The sequence below is a fragment of the Salmo trutta genome, chromosome 1, assembly GCF_901001165.1.
Source record: "Salmo trutta chromosome 1, fSalTru1.1, whole genome shotgun sequence".
Taxonomy (NCBI): Eukaryota; Metazoa; Chordata; class Actinopteri; order Salmoniformes; family Salmonidae; genus Salmo; species Salmo trutta.
This window is the reverse complement of record NC_042957.1, coordinates 55,059,298-55,071,839: the sequence shown is the minus strand read 5'-3', so window position 1 is coordinate 55,071,839 and position 12,542 is coordinate 55,059,298. Positions and strand designations below refer to the sequence as shown.

Sequence of the window (12,542 nt, the reverse complement as noted above, 5' to 3'; positions counted from 1 at the left end):
ATGAACACTTATTTTAACTTAATATAATACATCAATAAAATCTATTTAGCCTCAAATAAATAATGAAACATGTTCAATTTGGTTTAAATAATGCAAAACAAAGTGTTGGAGAAGAAAGTAAAAGTGCAATATGTGCGATGTAAGAAAGCTAACGTTTAAGTGCCTTTCTCAGAACATGGGAACATATGAAAGCTGGTGGTTCCTTTTAACATGAGTCTTCAATATTCCCAGGTAAGAAGTTTTAGGTTGTAGTTATTATATTATTATAGGAATTATAGGACTATTTCTCTCTATACGACTTGTATTTCATATACCTTTGACTATTGGATGTTCTTATAGGCACTTTAGTATTGCCAGTGTAACAGTATAGCTTCCGTCCCTCTCCTCGCTCCTACCTGGGCTCAAACCAGGAACACATCGACAACAGCCACCCTCGAAGCAGCGTTACCCATGCAGAGGAAGGGAAAAAACTACTCCAAGTCTCAGAGCGAGTGACGTTTGAAACGCTATTAGCGTGCACCCGGCTAACTAGCTAGCCATTTCACATCGGTTACACCAGCCTAATCTTGGGAGTTGACAGGCTTGAAGGGGTGGGTATAATTTGTGGAACGTTCCAACAGGAATCTGTTCCAAAAAACGTAAAGTAAAAGGTTGCCAACCAACAACGCATACAAAGTAGCAACGCATACAAACCTAGCTAACTAGCCGTTCCGTATTTTATCTAACGGGTGACTAAGTCTAAATATTCCTGTTAGGCATTGATGTTTATGGTTAGGTACATTGGTGCAACGACAGTACATTTTTCGCAAATGCGCTTTTTAAATCAACACCCGTTTGTCGAAGTAGGCTGTGATTCAATGAAAATTAACAGGCCCCGCATCGATCATATGCAACGCAGGACACGTTAGATAAACTAGTAATATCATCAACCATGTGTAGTTAACTAGTGATTATGTTAAGATTGATAGTTTTTTATAAGTCTAATGCTAGCTAGTAACTTACCTTTGCTTCTTGCTGCCCTCACGTTACAGGTAGTCAGCCTGTTAATCCTTGTGGAGTGCAATGTAAGGCAGGTGGTTAGAGCGTTGGACTGGTAACCGAAGGTTGCAAAAACGAATCCCCCCTGAACAAGTCAGTTAACCCCCGTTTCTAGGCCATCATTGTAAATAAGAATGTGTTCTTAATCTGACTTGCCTAGTTAAATAAAGGTGTAAAAAAAAAAAGTGTAAATGAAAAAAAACGGCAAATCGGTGACCAAAATACCGATTACCGATTGTTATGAAAACGTGAAATCGGCCCTAATTAATCGGCCATTCCGATTAATCGGTCGACCTCTAGTGTGAATGGAATATTCTGCACAATGAGGGCCGAGAATACACAGTGTTGACCCAGGAAAAGTTCTCATCTCATAAATAGTTAAAAAGCTGGGCTTTTAAAAGAATTGGTCAACTTGTACCCTGCAAGTTCAGCGGTCTACAAAATACGCATTCAGGGAGGTGGAAACGTGCTTTTCTGGGCTGCCTAGCACTTAATAACTATGGCTCTGTTCTGGAGAATGTGGCCTATAAGCATGCCTGGTTAACTTTGAGAACCTGCTCTGCTCACATAGACTTCTCTCTACCTCTACCCAACACACACAACACCTCATCCTTTGTACTGTTGACCATTATCATCACGTTATACAGTTCCATTAACAGCAGAGTTGTCATCACTATGGAGAGAAAAGCCATAGCACAATGAGTTAAAGCTGGTGTCACGTCCTGACCAGTTTAGGGATTATTTGCTATTGTAGTTTGGTCAGGACGTGGTAGGGGGTATTTTGTTTATGTGTTTCGGGGTGGTGGTGTATGTAGTAGGGTGTTTGATTTATTATTTCCGGGTTTTGGTCTATGTTCTATGTTTTGTATTTCTATGTTCTTTCTGGTTTGTTGTATTTCTATGTTTAGGTTGATGGGGGGTTGGACTCTCAATTGGAGGCAGGTGCTTTCTCGTTGCCTCTGATTGAGAGTCCTATATATGGGTAATTGTTTGGTTTGGTGCTGTGGGAGATTGTTTCTTGTTTTGCCTGTTTCTTGGTTTGCCTGTGTGAGCATGACAAGACTGTTTTGTTGTTCGTGCGTTCTTCGTTTTGTTATTTTGGTGTTCGCTTTATTTAAAATAAATAACAAGATGAGCATCCACATTCCTGCTGCGTTTTGGTCCTCTATTCCCGACGACAACCGTTACAGCTGGTGAACCTTCCCTTACTTTCAGTGATTCAGCTGTTCTAGTCCATGATCAGAATGAAACTACCCACAATGACCAATCAACATTACGGCATTACAGCAATTACTGTCTGGCCATCAACATCAAATTTGAAAGGCCTAATCCTCATACAGTAATAAACACTCTAGCAATATAAATAATGAGCAATATAACTACTGACCTTTCATTTACTGCTGCTTAAAATGACAGCTAGGTCACACTGAAATGACAGCTAGGTCACACTTTTGAGCTGAGGCCCAGGGTCCTGTGTGGCTCAGTCAGTAGAGCATGCCGCTTGCAACGCCAGGGTTGTGGGTTTGATTCCCATGGAGTAAAGTAAGAATGTATGCGCTCTCTACTGTAAGTCGCTCTGTATAACAGCATCTGCTAAATTATTAAAATGTCGAAAAGAATGTAAGGCCAAAGTGTGCTTGTTGAGGAAGTTTGAGGTGTAGCTGTCAGTACCTGTGCCCTGCAGGAGGCCAGGTTTAGGTTTGTGTGGAGTAAACCAAAGTTGGTTCTGTGAAGGTTCCCAGCACATTTCTTAAGTTGTGGCAAATGTTCTCTTAACACAAAAACTGTCTCGTTGTGATGATTATAGAATGTATAAAACATTTGCCTGATGTTCCTAGTACACATTTAATCTGTTCCCAGAATGTTTCATGATATTGTGTGGACATTATAAGAGTTCCCAAAACACAAAAATTGTCCACTTGTGATGATTATTTAAATGTTTCTATTAGGTTACAAAAAAAACATTTGCCTGATGTTGCAATAACATTCCCAGAACAATTATTTGGTTTCTTTAAAAGTTCCTAAAACATTTCTTTAGGTTGTGGGAACATTGTGAGGATATGACAAGAAATAGGTTCCTAAAACACAAAAACTGTCCATTTGTGCTGACATTCAGATATTGTTTGTATCCGGGTGCACAAAACATTCCTTTGATGTTGCAAGAATGTTGACAGAACAGCCTTTCTAAGTTCTTTAAAGGTTCCCAGAAAATGTAATTAGGTATTGGGAACAGTGTGGGTGCATTACAAGAGATAGGTTCCCAAAACACAAAATATGCATGATTGTGATGAAATTCATACAATGTTTAAGTTAGGTTGCACAGGACATTCCCTTAATGTTGTAAGAATTAAATAAGACAGTTTTTATGTGCCTTAGACTGCTGCACCACTCAGGAGGCCCTTTCCAATGATATTTAATCTAAAACATTTTTTGATAAATAATTATCCTCCTAAATATGAGCCTTTTTGCAGACAAGCTGATAATCAGTCCCATAGACACTCAGATCACCTATATACTCTAACACTAGTTAATAGTTCACAGTTCTGACTGGTTGTTTCATTCAGCTGACAGCAGCGCTGAACTCTGACCCTTTCACGACAAAGGTCATTGAAAAGCCTGCTCACGTCTCGTCTTCACACATTCCAGGCAATGAGATCACATTTACTGTACACACAGAGACAGTAAGAAGGCTGCAGAGAGCAGAGTGTACACAATGTAATCTCCTGTAATCTCCTAGTCTAGTAAAGTCACATGATGTCTTGCTGTCATTTCCTCTGTAGGATTCCACCTCTTTCATAGAAACAGGCTGCTTGTCGAACATCTAATTCCAAAATCATGGGCATTAATATGGAGTTGGTCCCCACTTTGCTGCTATAACAGCCTCCACTATTCTAGGAAGGCTTTCCACTAGATGTTGGAACATTGCTGGGGGGACTTGCTTCCATTCAGCCACAAGAGCATTAGTGAGGTCGGGCACTGATGTTGGGCGATTAGGCGTGGCTTGCAGTCTGAATTCCAATTAACCTCAAAGGTGTTCGGTGGAGTTGAGGTCAGGGTTCTGTGCAGGCCAGGCAAGTTCTTCCACACCGATCTCGACAAACCATTTCTGTATGGACCTGCTTTTGTGCATGGGGGCATTGTCATGCTGAAACAGGAAAGGGCCTTACCCTAACTGTTGCCACAAAATTGGAAGCACAAAATCGTCTTGAAGGTCATTGTATGCTGTAGCGTTAAGATTTCCCTTCACTGGAACTAAGGGGCCTAGCCCGAACCATGAAAAACAGCCCCAGACCATTTTTCATCATCCACCAAACTTTACAGCTGGCACTAAGCATTTGGGCAGGTAGCGTTCTCCTGGCATCCACCAAACCTTAGATTCGTCCGTCGGACAGCCAGATAGTGAAGTGGGATTCATCACTCCAGAGAATGCGTTTCCACTGCTCCAGAGTCCAACGGTGGTGAGCTTTACACCACTCAAGCCGATGCCTGGCATAGCGCATGGTGATCTTAAGCTTGTGTGCGGATGCTCAGCCATGGAAACCCACTTCATGAAGATCCCGACGAACAGCTCTTGTGCTGACGTTGCTTCCAGAAGCAGTTTGGAACTCGGTATTGAGTGTTGCAACATAGGATATATTATTTTTAAGTGCTACACGCTTCAGCAGTCCCATTCTGTGAGCTTGTGTGGCTTACCACTTCGCGGCTGAGCCGTTGCTGCTCCTAGACATTTCCACTTCACAATAACAGGACTTATAGTTGACCGGGGCAACTCTAGCAGGGCAGAAAATTGACGAACTGACTTGTTGGAAAAGTGGCATCCTATGACGGTGCCACAATGAAAGCCACTGAGCTCTCCAGTTCGGCCAATGTTTGTCTATGGAGATCGCATGGCTATGTGCTCAATATTATACACCTGTCAACAACGGGTGTGGCCGAATGCACTAATTTGATGGGGTGGCCACATACTTTTGTGCATATAGTGTATGAACTGAACATAGACCAGCCTAAACACTACATGTAAACAAATGCATGCAATCATTTACACATGTGAACCTGACCCGAATGCAGACATCCTGTACATGATAGCAGAAATGAGCTCAACCATGCACACAACTACATAAGGACATGGCCTGCTGTCATGCACATAGTTTTGAACTCTAATGCAGAACTATACACATATGAGGACCACATATACACATACATTATGCACCACTAGTATGTCCTCATTCTGTCCTCCCCAACAGTCTGTAAATCGTATCTCATTCTATCTATGCACATCATATTCCACGTAATCCTTGTTTATTCTGTATAGGCTAAGGCTCACGCACATCTGATAAATCATGGCGTCCAGTTCATCACACCGTGTGCTCCTCCACAGCACCCTGATCCAGTTGGAGAAACAAACAGAAGACATAAGCTGTTGTTGTTCCCTAGCTACGTTGTTTTTAGCCATCGACCCTGGAGCCTCTCTCTCAACTGCCTTAACGTTAGGGAGGGACGATTACATCATTTGGGTGGAATATGCGGAATATATGTACTGTGATGTCTTTTCAAGTCAGATGAGAGTTGAGGTCATGTTGTTGGTATGCATGGCTTTGTCATGTGATGTCAACCGTGGTTCTTTCAGCTTGGATTATGAAAAACAGATTGTCCATTCAAATGTGTAAACGCTTTGGAAAATAGTGCATTCAGCCTGTCACAAGTACTTTACACTCAATTTACTCTTTGAAAAAGGGTATTCAATGCACAATTCATATATTTTTCTTCTACACCTCGCTTGACAAGGACTTTCACTGATTCAAATTCAGCATAAAAACGGCAATGGAGCAAAAGCATTTCAAACCATTTCTAGATGTTTCCAGAGCATTCCAATGCAGATTCCTGAAATAGCTCAATGTCTCTTGGTAGAGGTTACAATTTAAGCAATTTAACAAAAAAATTGGCCTTGTCAAAGTATAGTGCAAGTCTAATGAGTTCATGGCTCCATAACGGGAAAGAGCATTCATCAAGCACTTAGCCTCACTTGCCAGGCTTATATTTTAACTCTGCATTGTTGGAATAGGACCCATAAGTTATTTATGAGGCAGCACTAGAGGGAAAGGGGCCCAACTATAGTCTTATTGAAGGGTAATTAGATCCATGTTATCTCCCTCTCTACATTCAAAGACTCAATCATGGACACTGTTACTGACACTTGTGGATGCTTTGCGTGATGTATTGTTGTCTCTACCTTTTTGCCCTTTGTGCTGTTGTCTGTGCCTAACAATGTTTGTACCGTGTTTGTGCTGCTACCATTGTTGTGTTTCTGCCATGTTCCTACCTTGTTGTTGTTGTGTTGCTACCATGCTGTGCTACTATGCTGTTGTTGTCTTAGGTCTCTCTTTATGTAGTGTTGTCTCTCTTGTCATGACGTGTGTGTTGTCCTAAAACAAGTATATCCCAGCCCTCGTCCCCGCAGGAGGCCTTTTGCCTTTTGTTAGGATGCCATTGTAAATAACAATTTGTTCTTAATTGACTTGCCTAGTTAAATAAAGGTTAAATAAAAACTAAAAATAGATTAGATTGAGGCAGAATGAACAGCCATTGTCTGATGAGCCTCCAAATGTCAATCCAAATCCTACACATCTGACCTCATATCCCTTGGGCGTACTACTGAATGAATTTGTGTACAGTATAAATACGTATTCAAAATCTGAAGTATTGCTTCTTGAATTTTGTGGCAGTCGAGGTCTTAGATGTTACATAGTCATTGTAACAACACGCTGTCCAATCCATAACGCTCAGCTGTGTCATTTAGGCGGAAGTTCCTTTCAACATGTCAGAGTTGGATGGTAAATGTTCCAATAAATGTTGATTTATGGTCCCCTACCAGCCATTTCCCCGGCAGTGGCATCCATCCCCTCAATCATGGGTCACGTGAAAGTAATGGGGGCTGTGGAACCGGACAGAGCAACCCCATAAATAATAGAGAAAGGAAGGCAAGGCGGTGTTAGCCGCAGCGGCCATAATCCTTTGTCTGTAATCACATTTGTAGGCCCAGCTTCGTCAGGCAAATCCGTCGAGGTTTTGTGTCTAATGGTGTCTTTTCATCAAGGCATACATCTGATTCACGACTCTGGAGTGACAGCCCATTGTCTCCTCCCGGAAACCAGAATCCTCAGGGTTTTCTCAAGCTGTCAGCTTGTGTGTCCATGGGCTACATTAAGCTGATGACGGGATGGGATTTTGTGGGGAGAAGAAGAGCGGGCATGGCTGAATGCAAACAGCTCAAAGCTCTCCATCAATCTAATTGTGTGAGAGACTGTGCTGCTGATATCACCAAGGAGATATCACGGAGAGCAGCACTCAAATGTGTTAATTGAGTTGACACTCGATTTCCAAATCCACGGGCAGGATTTTAGTTTTGCCTCATCTAAGGAACAGTACTGTACATTTCCATATCCATTCAATCTACAGTAACAATCATACAAACTACAGTACAAAATAATTTTGCACAGTAAGCTAATTCCTCCATATCGCAGAACATCTGTTCAAGACCAGAACTGCCTGAGGTTATGGAGCAGCAGATAATCAGTATCAAACTGCATGGTTAATGTTCCTCTCTCTGGAATCCATTTTCCTTCCTGTGACTGAAGCTCTGACATTTAACTGTAATGGCTCGGAAGAACATGAACCACTCAGCCATATTTTCAGGAAAAAGCGCTGCTTCTCTTTGAGATGATTGACAATAAGTTAGCCATGTACCAAGTGCTTCTGAAGTAAGTCTCTTACCTGACGTGATGTGAAACATCAAATATTCAAGAGAGCAGAATTCCCCTGCCTTTATAAGCGCAGCGCACCCCACCACTGAAAATTGTTGGCTCTGGACAGGTGCAATGCCCTAGTTCCAACCTAATCTCGGTTAACCCAGAACTAAAATCTCACTTAATTTGGTTATGTTTATGTAGTCTGTCCACGAAAGATTAGTTCCAACCAAACAACCAATACTCTGAATGTTTAAGGGGGCACAACCTTTTGGTACTATAATATTGTTACTCACAATCTGAGATTTTACACATCGACAAGAAGTCAGGCTGCAAACCGGCTGTAAAGGCTTGACTCCACAGGAGCGTAATGTAGTTCAAGATTCTGACCAGATGGAGCCACGAGAACCATCCCTTCACCTCCCTCCTCCACCCTCCCCTGGTGTTCCTCCCTCTGTGTTCTACCTAATGAAGCACTTTGCTGGAGCATGTGGGTGTCTTTAAGTGAGTCTCACCCGCCTCAGGCCCAATCTGGATGCTCATAACACTGGCAGACACTCTACACGCTGCATATTTCCCTCTCTTTCAGAGAGCAGAGCGATGGCTTCAGACGCTGTCCACCCTAGCACCAACACTACCACTCTGATGATGTGAAATCAATATGAAAATTAGTGCCCTAATCACTGCTAATGTTCTTTATGATCGTTACCCATTTACTCATTCATTACAACACATTGCTTTGATATTCATATTCACATGAATATCCTTATTCACATGACTATCATTATGGTAATGGGTGATATTTTGCCTGACAACAAGCTCTATATTTGGTAGGTGGAGCCTGTGTCAATTCTAGACTAGTTATCTCCTATGAAGATCCTCAGCCTGATGCTGATATGTGTTTAAGCTCTGTTGCAGAAGACGTCACAGAGTAATGAGGGACTGTCTCTGTACTGCAGCATAGAGGCCAAGAGCTGGAGTGGTGGTGTTGGAATGGTGTGGTGTGGCTGGAATGTAGTAACACTTAATTCCAATTAGACTAAATTTGATTATTGTGCCCTGGCTGAGAATCACTAAGCAATTTGTCTCCTTAAGCATTGAAGCCATTTTAGGGGATGTTGCCATGGAGTAGGTTAGTTAATGAAGCGCTCACTGTTAGAGATGTGTCAGTCGTCTATGACTGACAGGTTGTTTATCAGTATTGAGTGGGCCACAAAAGCAGCTATTTAAATGCACACCTTATATTAATGTGCACCAAGTCACAGTCATCTCTCCTATACCAAAAGCAGGGATTTGTGTCTTAAACTTTGCCAATAGAGTGAGGTGACAAAGTACTTCAGATCAGGAATGCCCAAAAATGACCATTTATTTTTTAACATCAGGCAGTCTATTGTGAAATGGTGCCAGGTACTTGGTTTTCCACTTTGAACAGGAATACAATGAAAGCTGAACAGATTAATTTCACATGATATTCATAAAAATGTGTAATTATATTGAACCAGCCCAGTTACAACATTATAATAAGCAATGTTGCAAAAAAAATAAAAATTGAAGATCTGTGGCACAACTTCAATGTTGAATAATATTGCAACTTCATTGGATATGATAATACGAAGTTGACCCGCTGAGTGGACTTTTAAAAGAGATGATGAACTACAATAGTTTACGTACAAGTGAAATGACGTGTAAAACATTTGAACAAATAGGTAAATAGCCTTACCTTGCGTAACTTTCACTCGCAGTTGGAATGTAGAACAAGCGCACAGAAAGATATGGTTCAAGGACTCAGGTTGAAAAAGTTATGAACTCTTCAATCAGATTTGACTGTATTTTCCACTTCTACGATGTGTAACGTTTGGTATGAAAACTGCTGGGAAGTTAGTCAGAAAACACGAATTCGTTTGTGGGAGTGACCACAAAGTTCAGTGAGACGTAATAGGAGGATAGAGTAGCCCACTCCATAATGAACACTTCGGCGCGCCTCTCGTTCAGGAAAGATACCAGGGAAGAAGAATAGCATGCTCCAGAAGAATGCTCGAGACGGTTAACTACTGCAATAGTCTTAGCGTTTTATTTTCTAAAAACAGTTTTAGAATATGTCTTGCCAGGATAGGTAGCGAAAAAAAAGGAAAGTGAAACGTTAACTTGAGGTCGGCTGTTCTTGGTTATCTCATCAGTTTTCTTGGGGTCGGTTAAGTTAAGATAACAAGGTGTAGCCTATGGCCAGATACCAGATACAGTATGGGACATATACCACAAAGTAGACATGTTAGGGACCTTTCCATGGTATGCACTCGATTGTAAACGTCATTGTCACATGTCTGGAAAAGGCCTCAATATGTATAAACATACTTATTGTCACGGGCAGATAAATAGCAGGAGGGATGAGTCAGGCGCAGGAGACTGAGGTCCGTTGAACACAACGTTTTAATACTGCCAAGGGCAAAATCCAAAGACAAGGCAGGGTGCACAAAATAAACGAAGGAGAATAGCTCCACTCTCCAAAATAGACGGGGCGCAGCCCGGCAACCCTAATGCCTATCCAACGTAGTGAACAAACTACGTAAATCAATTCTACCCCTACAACACGTAACATGAAACAATCCCGCATGAATCCTAACTAAACACAGACAAACTAAATACCCCCCCACTAATGATAAACAAGAAACAGGTGCAACCTAAAACAGACATAACTAACAGACACTGAAACATGGATCGGTGGCAGCTAGTAGGCCGGCGACGACGACCGCCGAGCACCGCCCGACCGGGGAGAGGCGCCACCTTCTGTGGACGTTGTGACAGTACCCCCCCGACGCGCGGCTCCCGCAGCACGCCGACACCGGCCTCGGGGACGACCCAGAGGGCGAGGCGCTGGGCGATCCGGGCGGAGGCTGTGGAATCTCCTCAGCAGGGCTGGATCCAGAATGTCCCCCACCGGGACCCGGCACCTCTCCTCCGGACCGTACCCCTCCCAGTCCACGATGTACTGCAAGCCCCCTACCCGATGTCGGGAGTCCAAGATGGACCGGACTGTGTACGCAGGGCCCCCCCCCCCCCCCCGATGTCCAGGGGGGTCGGAGGGACCTCCCGTACCTCAACGTCCTGCAGCGGACCAGCTACCACCGGCCTGAGGAGAGACACATGAAACGAGGGGTTAATACGGTAATATGAAGGAAGTTGTAACCTATAACACACCTCGTTTATTCTCCTCGGGACTTTGAACGGCCCCACAAATCGCGGACCCAGCTTCTGGCAGGGCAGGCGGAAGGACAGGTTCCGGGTCGAGAGCCAAACTCTGTCCCCTGGTTTGAACACGGGGGCCTCACTGCGGCGGCGGTCAGCGCTCTCCTTGTGCCGTCCTATAGCTCGTTTCAGGCACTCCTGTACGGCACTCCAGGTCTCCTTCGAGCGCTGGACCCATTCCTCCACCACAGGAGCCTCCGTCTGGCTCTGATGCCATGGCACCAGGACTGGCTGGTACCCTAACACCACCTGGAAAGGCGACAGGTTAGTAGAGGAGTGGCGCAGAGAGTTCTGCGCCATCTCGGCCCACGGCACGAACCTCGCCCACTCCCCCGGCCAGTCCTGGCAATAGGACCGCAGGAACCTGCCCACATCCTGGTTGATGCGTTCCACCTGCCCATTACTCTCGGGGTGGAAACCCGAAGTCGAACTGACCGAGACCCCCAGCCTCTCCATAAACGCCTTCCACACCCTAGACGTGAACTGGGGACCCCGATCAGAGACGATGTCCTCGGGCACCCCGTAGTGCCGGAAGACATGCGTAAACAGGGCCTCTGCGGTCTGTAGGGCCGTAGGAAGACCGGGCAAAGGGATCAGACGACAGGACTTAGAGAACCGATCCACAACGACCAGGATCGTGGTGTTCCCCTGAGAAGGCGGGAGATCCGTGAGGAAATCCACCGACAGGTGGGACCACGGTCGCTGTGGAACGGGGAGGGGCTGTAGTTTCCCTCGCGGCAGGTGCCTAGGAGCCTTACACTGGGCGCACACCGAACAGGAAGAGACATAGCGCCTGACATCCTTAACCAGAGTGGGCCACCAGTACTTCCCTTTCAGGTCCCGCACTGTCCGTTCAACACCAGGATGACCCGAGGAGGGTAGAGTGTGCGACCACCGGATCAAACGATCGCGAACCTCGAGCGGGTCGTACTTCCGGCTCGCGGGACACTGAGGTGGAGTGGGTTCTGACTGCCCCGCCCGCTCGATGTCCGCATCCACCTCCCAAACCACTTGTGCCACCAGACAGGAAGCAGGGAGAATGGGAGTAGGATCGATGGCCCGCTCCTCGGTGTCGTGGAGACGCGACAGTGCATTGGTCTTCAGGTTCCGGGAACCTGGAATGTACGATAAGGTGAATTGAAACCTTGTAAAGAACATGGCCCACCTGGCTTGCCGAGGATTAAGTCTCCTCTCTGCCCGGATGTACTCCAGGTTACGGTGATCGGTCCAGATGAGGAAAGGGTGTCGTGCCCCCTCAAGCCAATGTCTCCACACCTTCAGGGCCTTGACCACGGCTAACAACTCCCGGTCCCCCACATCATAGTTGCGCTCCGCCGGACTCAGCTTCTTAGAAAAGAAAGCACATGGGCGAAGCTTCGGAGGCGCGCCCGAGCGCTGCGACAGCACCGCTCCTACTCCAGCCTCGGACGTGTCCACCTCCACTATGAATGGCAAAGAGGGGTCCGGATGCGCCAGCACCGGGGCATCGGTAAACAGAACCTTCAGACGACTAAAGGC

The 12,542-nt window shown here is 44.9% G+C and overlaps 1 protein-coding gene across 4 annotated transcripts in view; it reads right to left on the bottom strand.

Moving 5' to 3' along the window:
- LOC115201162 (paralemmin-1) overlaps nt 1–9,704 on the bottom strand; it is a 34,450-nt gene extending 24,746 nt beyond the window's left edge. For 3 of the 4 annotated variants that reach the window (XM_029764524.1, XM_029764515.1, XM_029764543.1), the window contains exon 1: nt 9,502–9,704. The gene's annotated coding sequence lies outside the window, so the exon portion shown is untranslated. Of the gene's footprint in view, nt 1–5,366; nt 5,398–9,501 lie in introns of those variants that run through there. The other variant, XM_029764534.1, reaches the window with a different exon arrangement.
- Nucleotides 9,705–12,542: the final 2,838 nt, after the last annotated feature.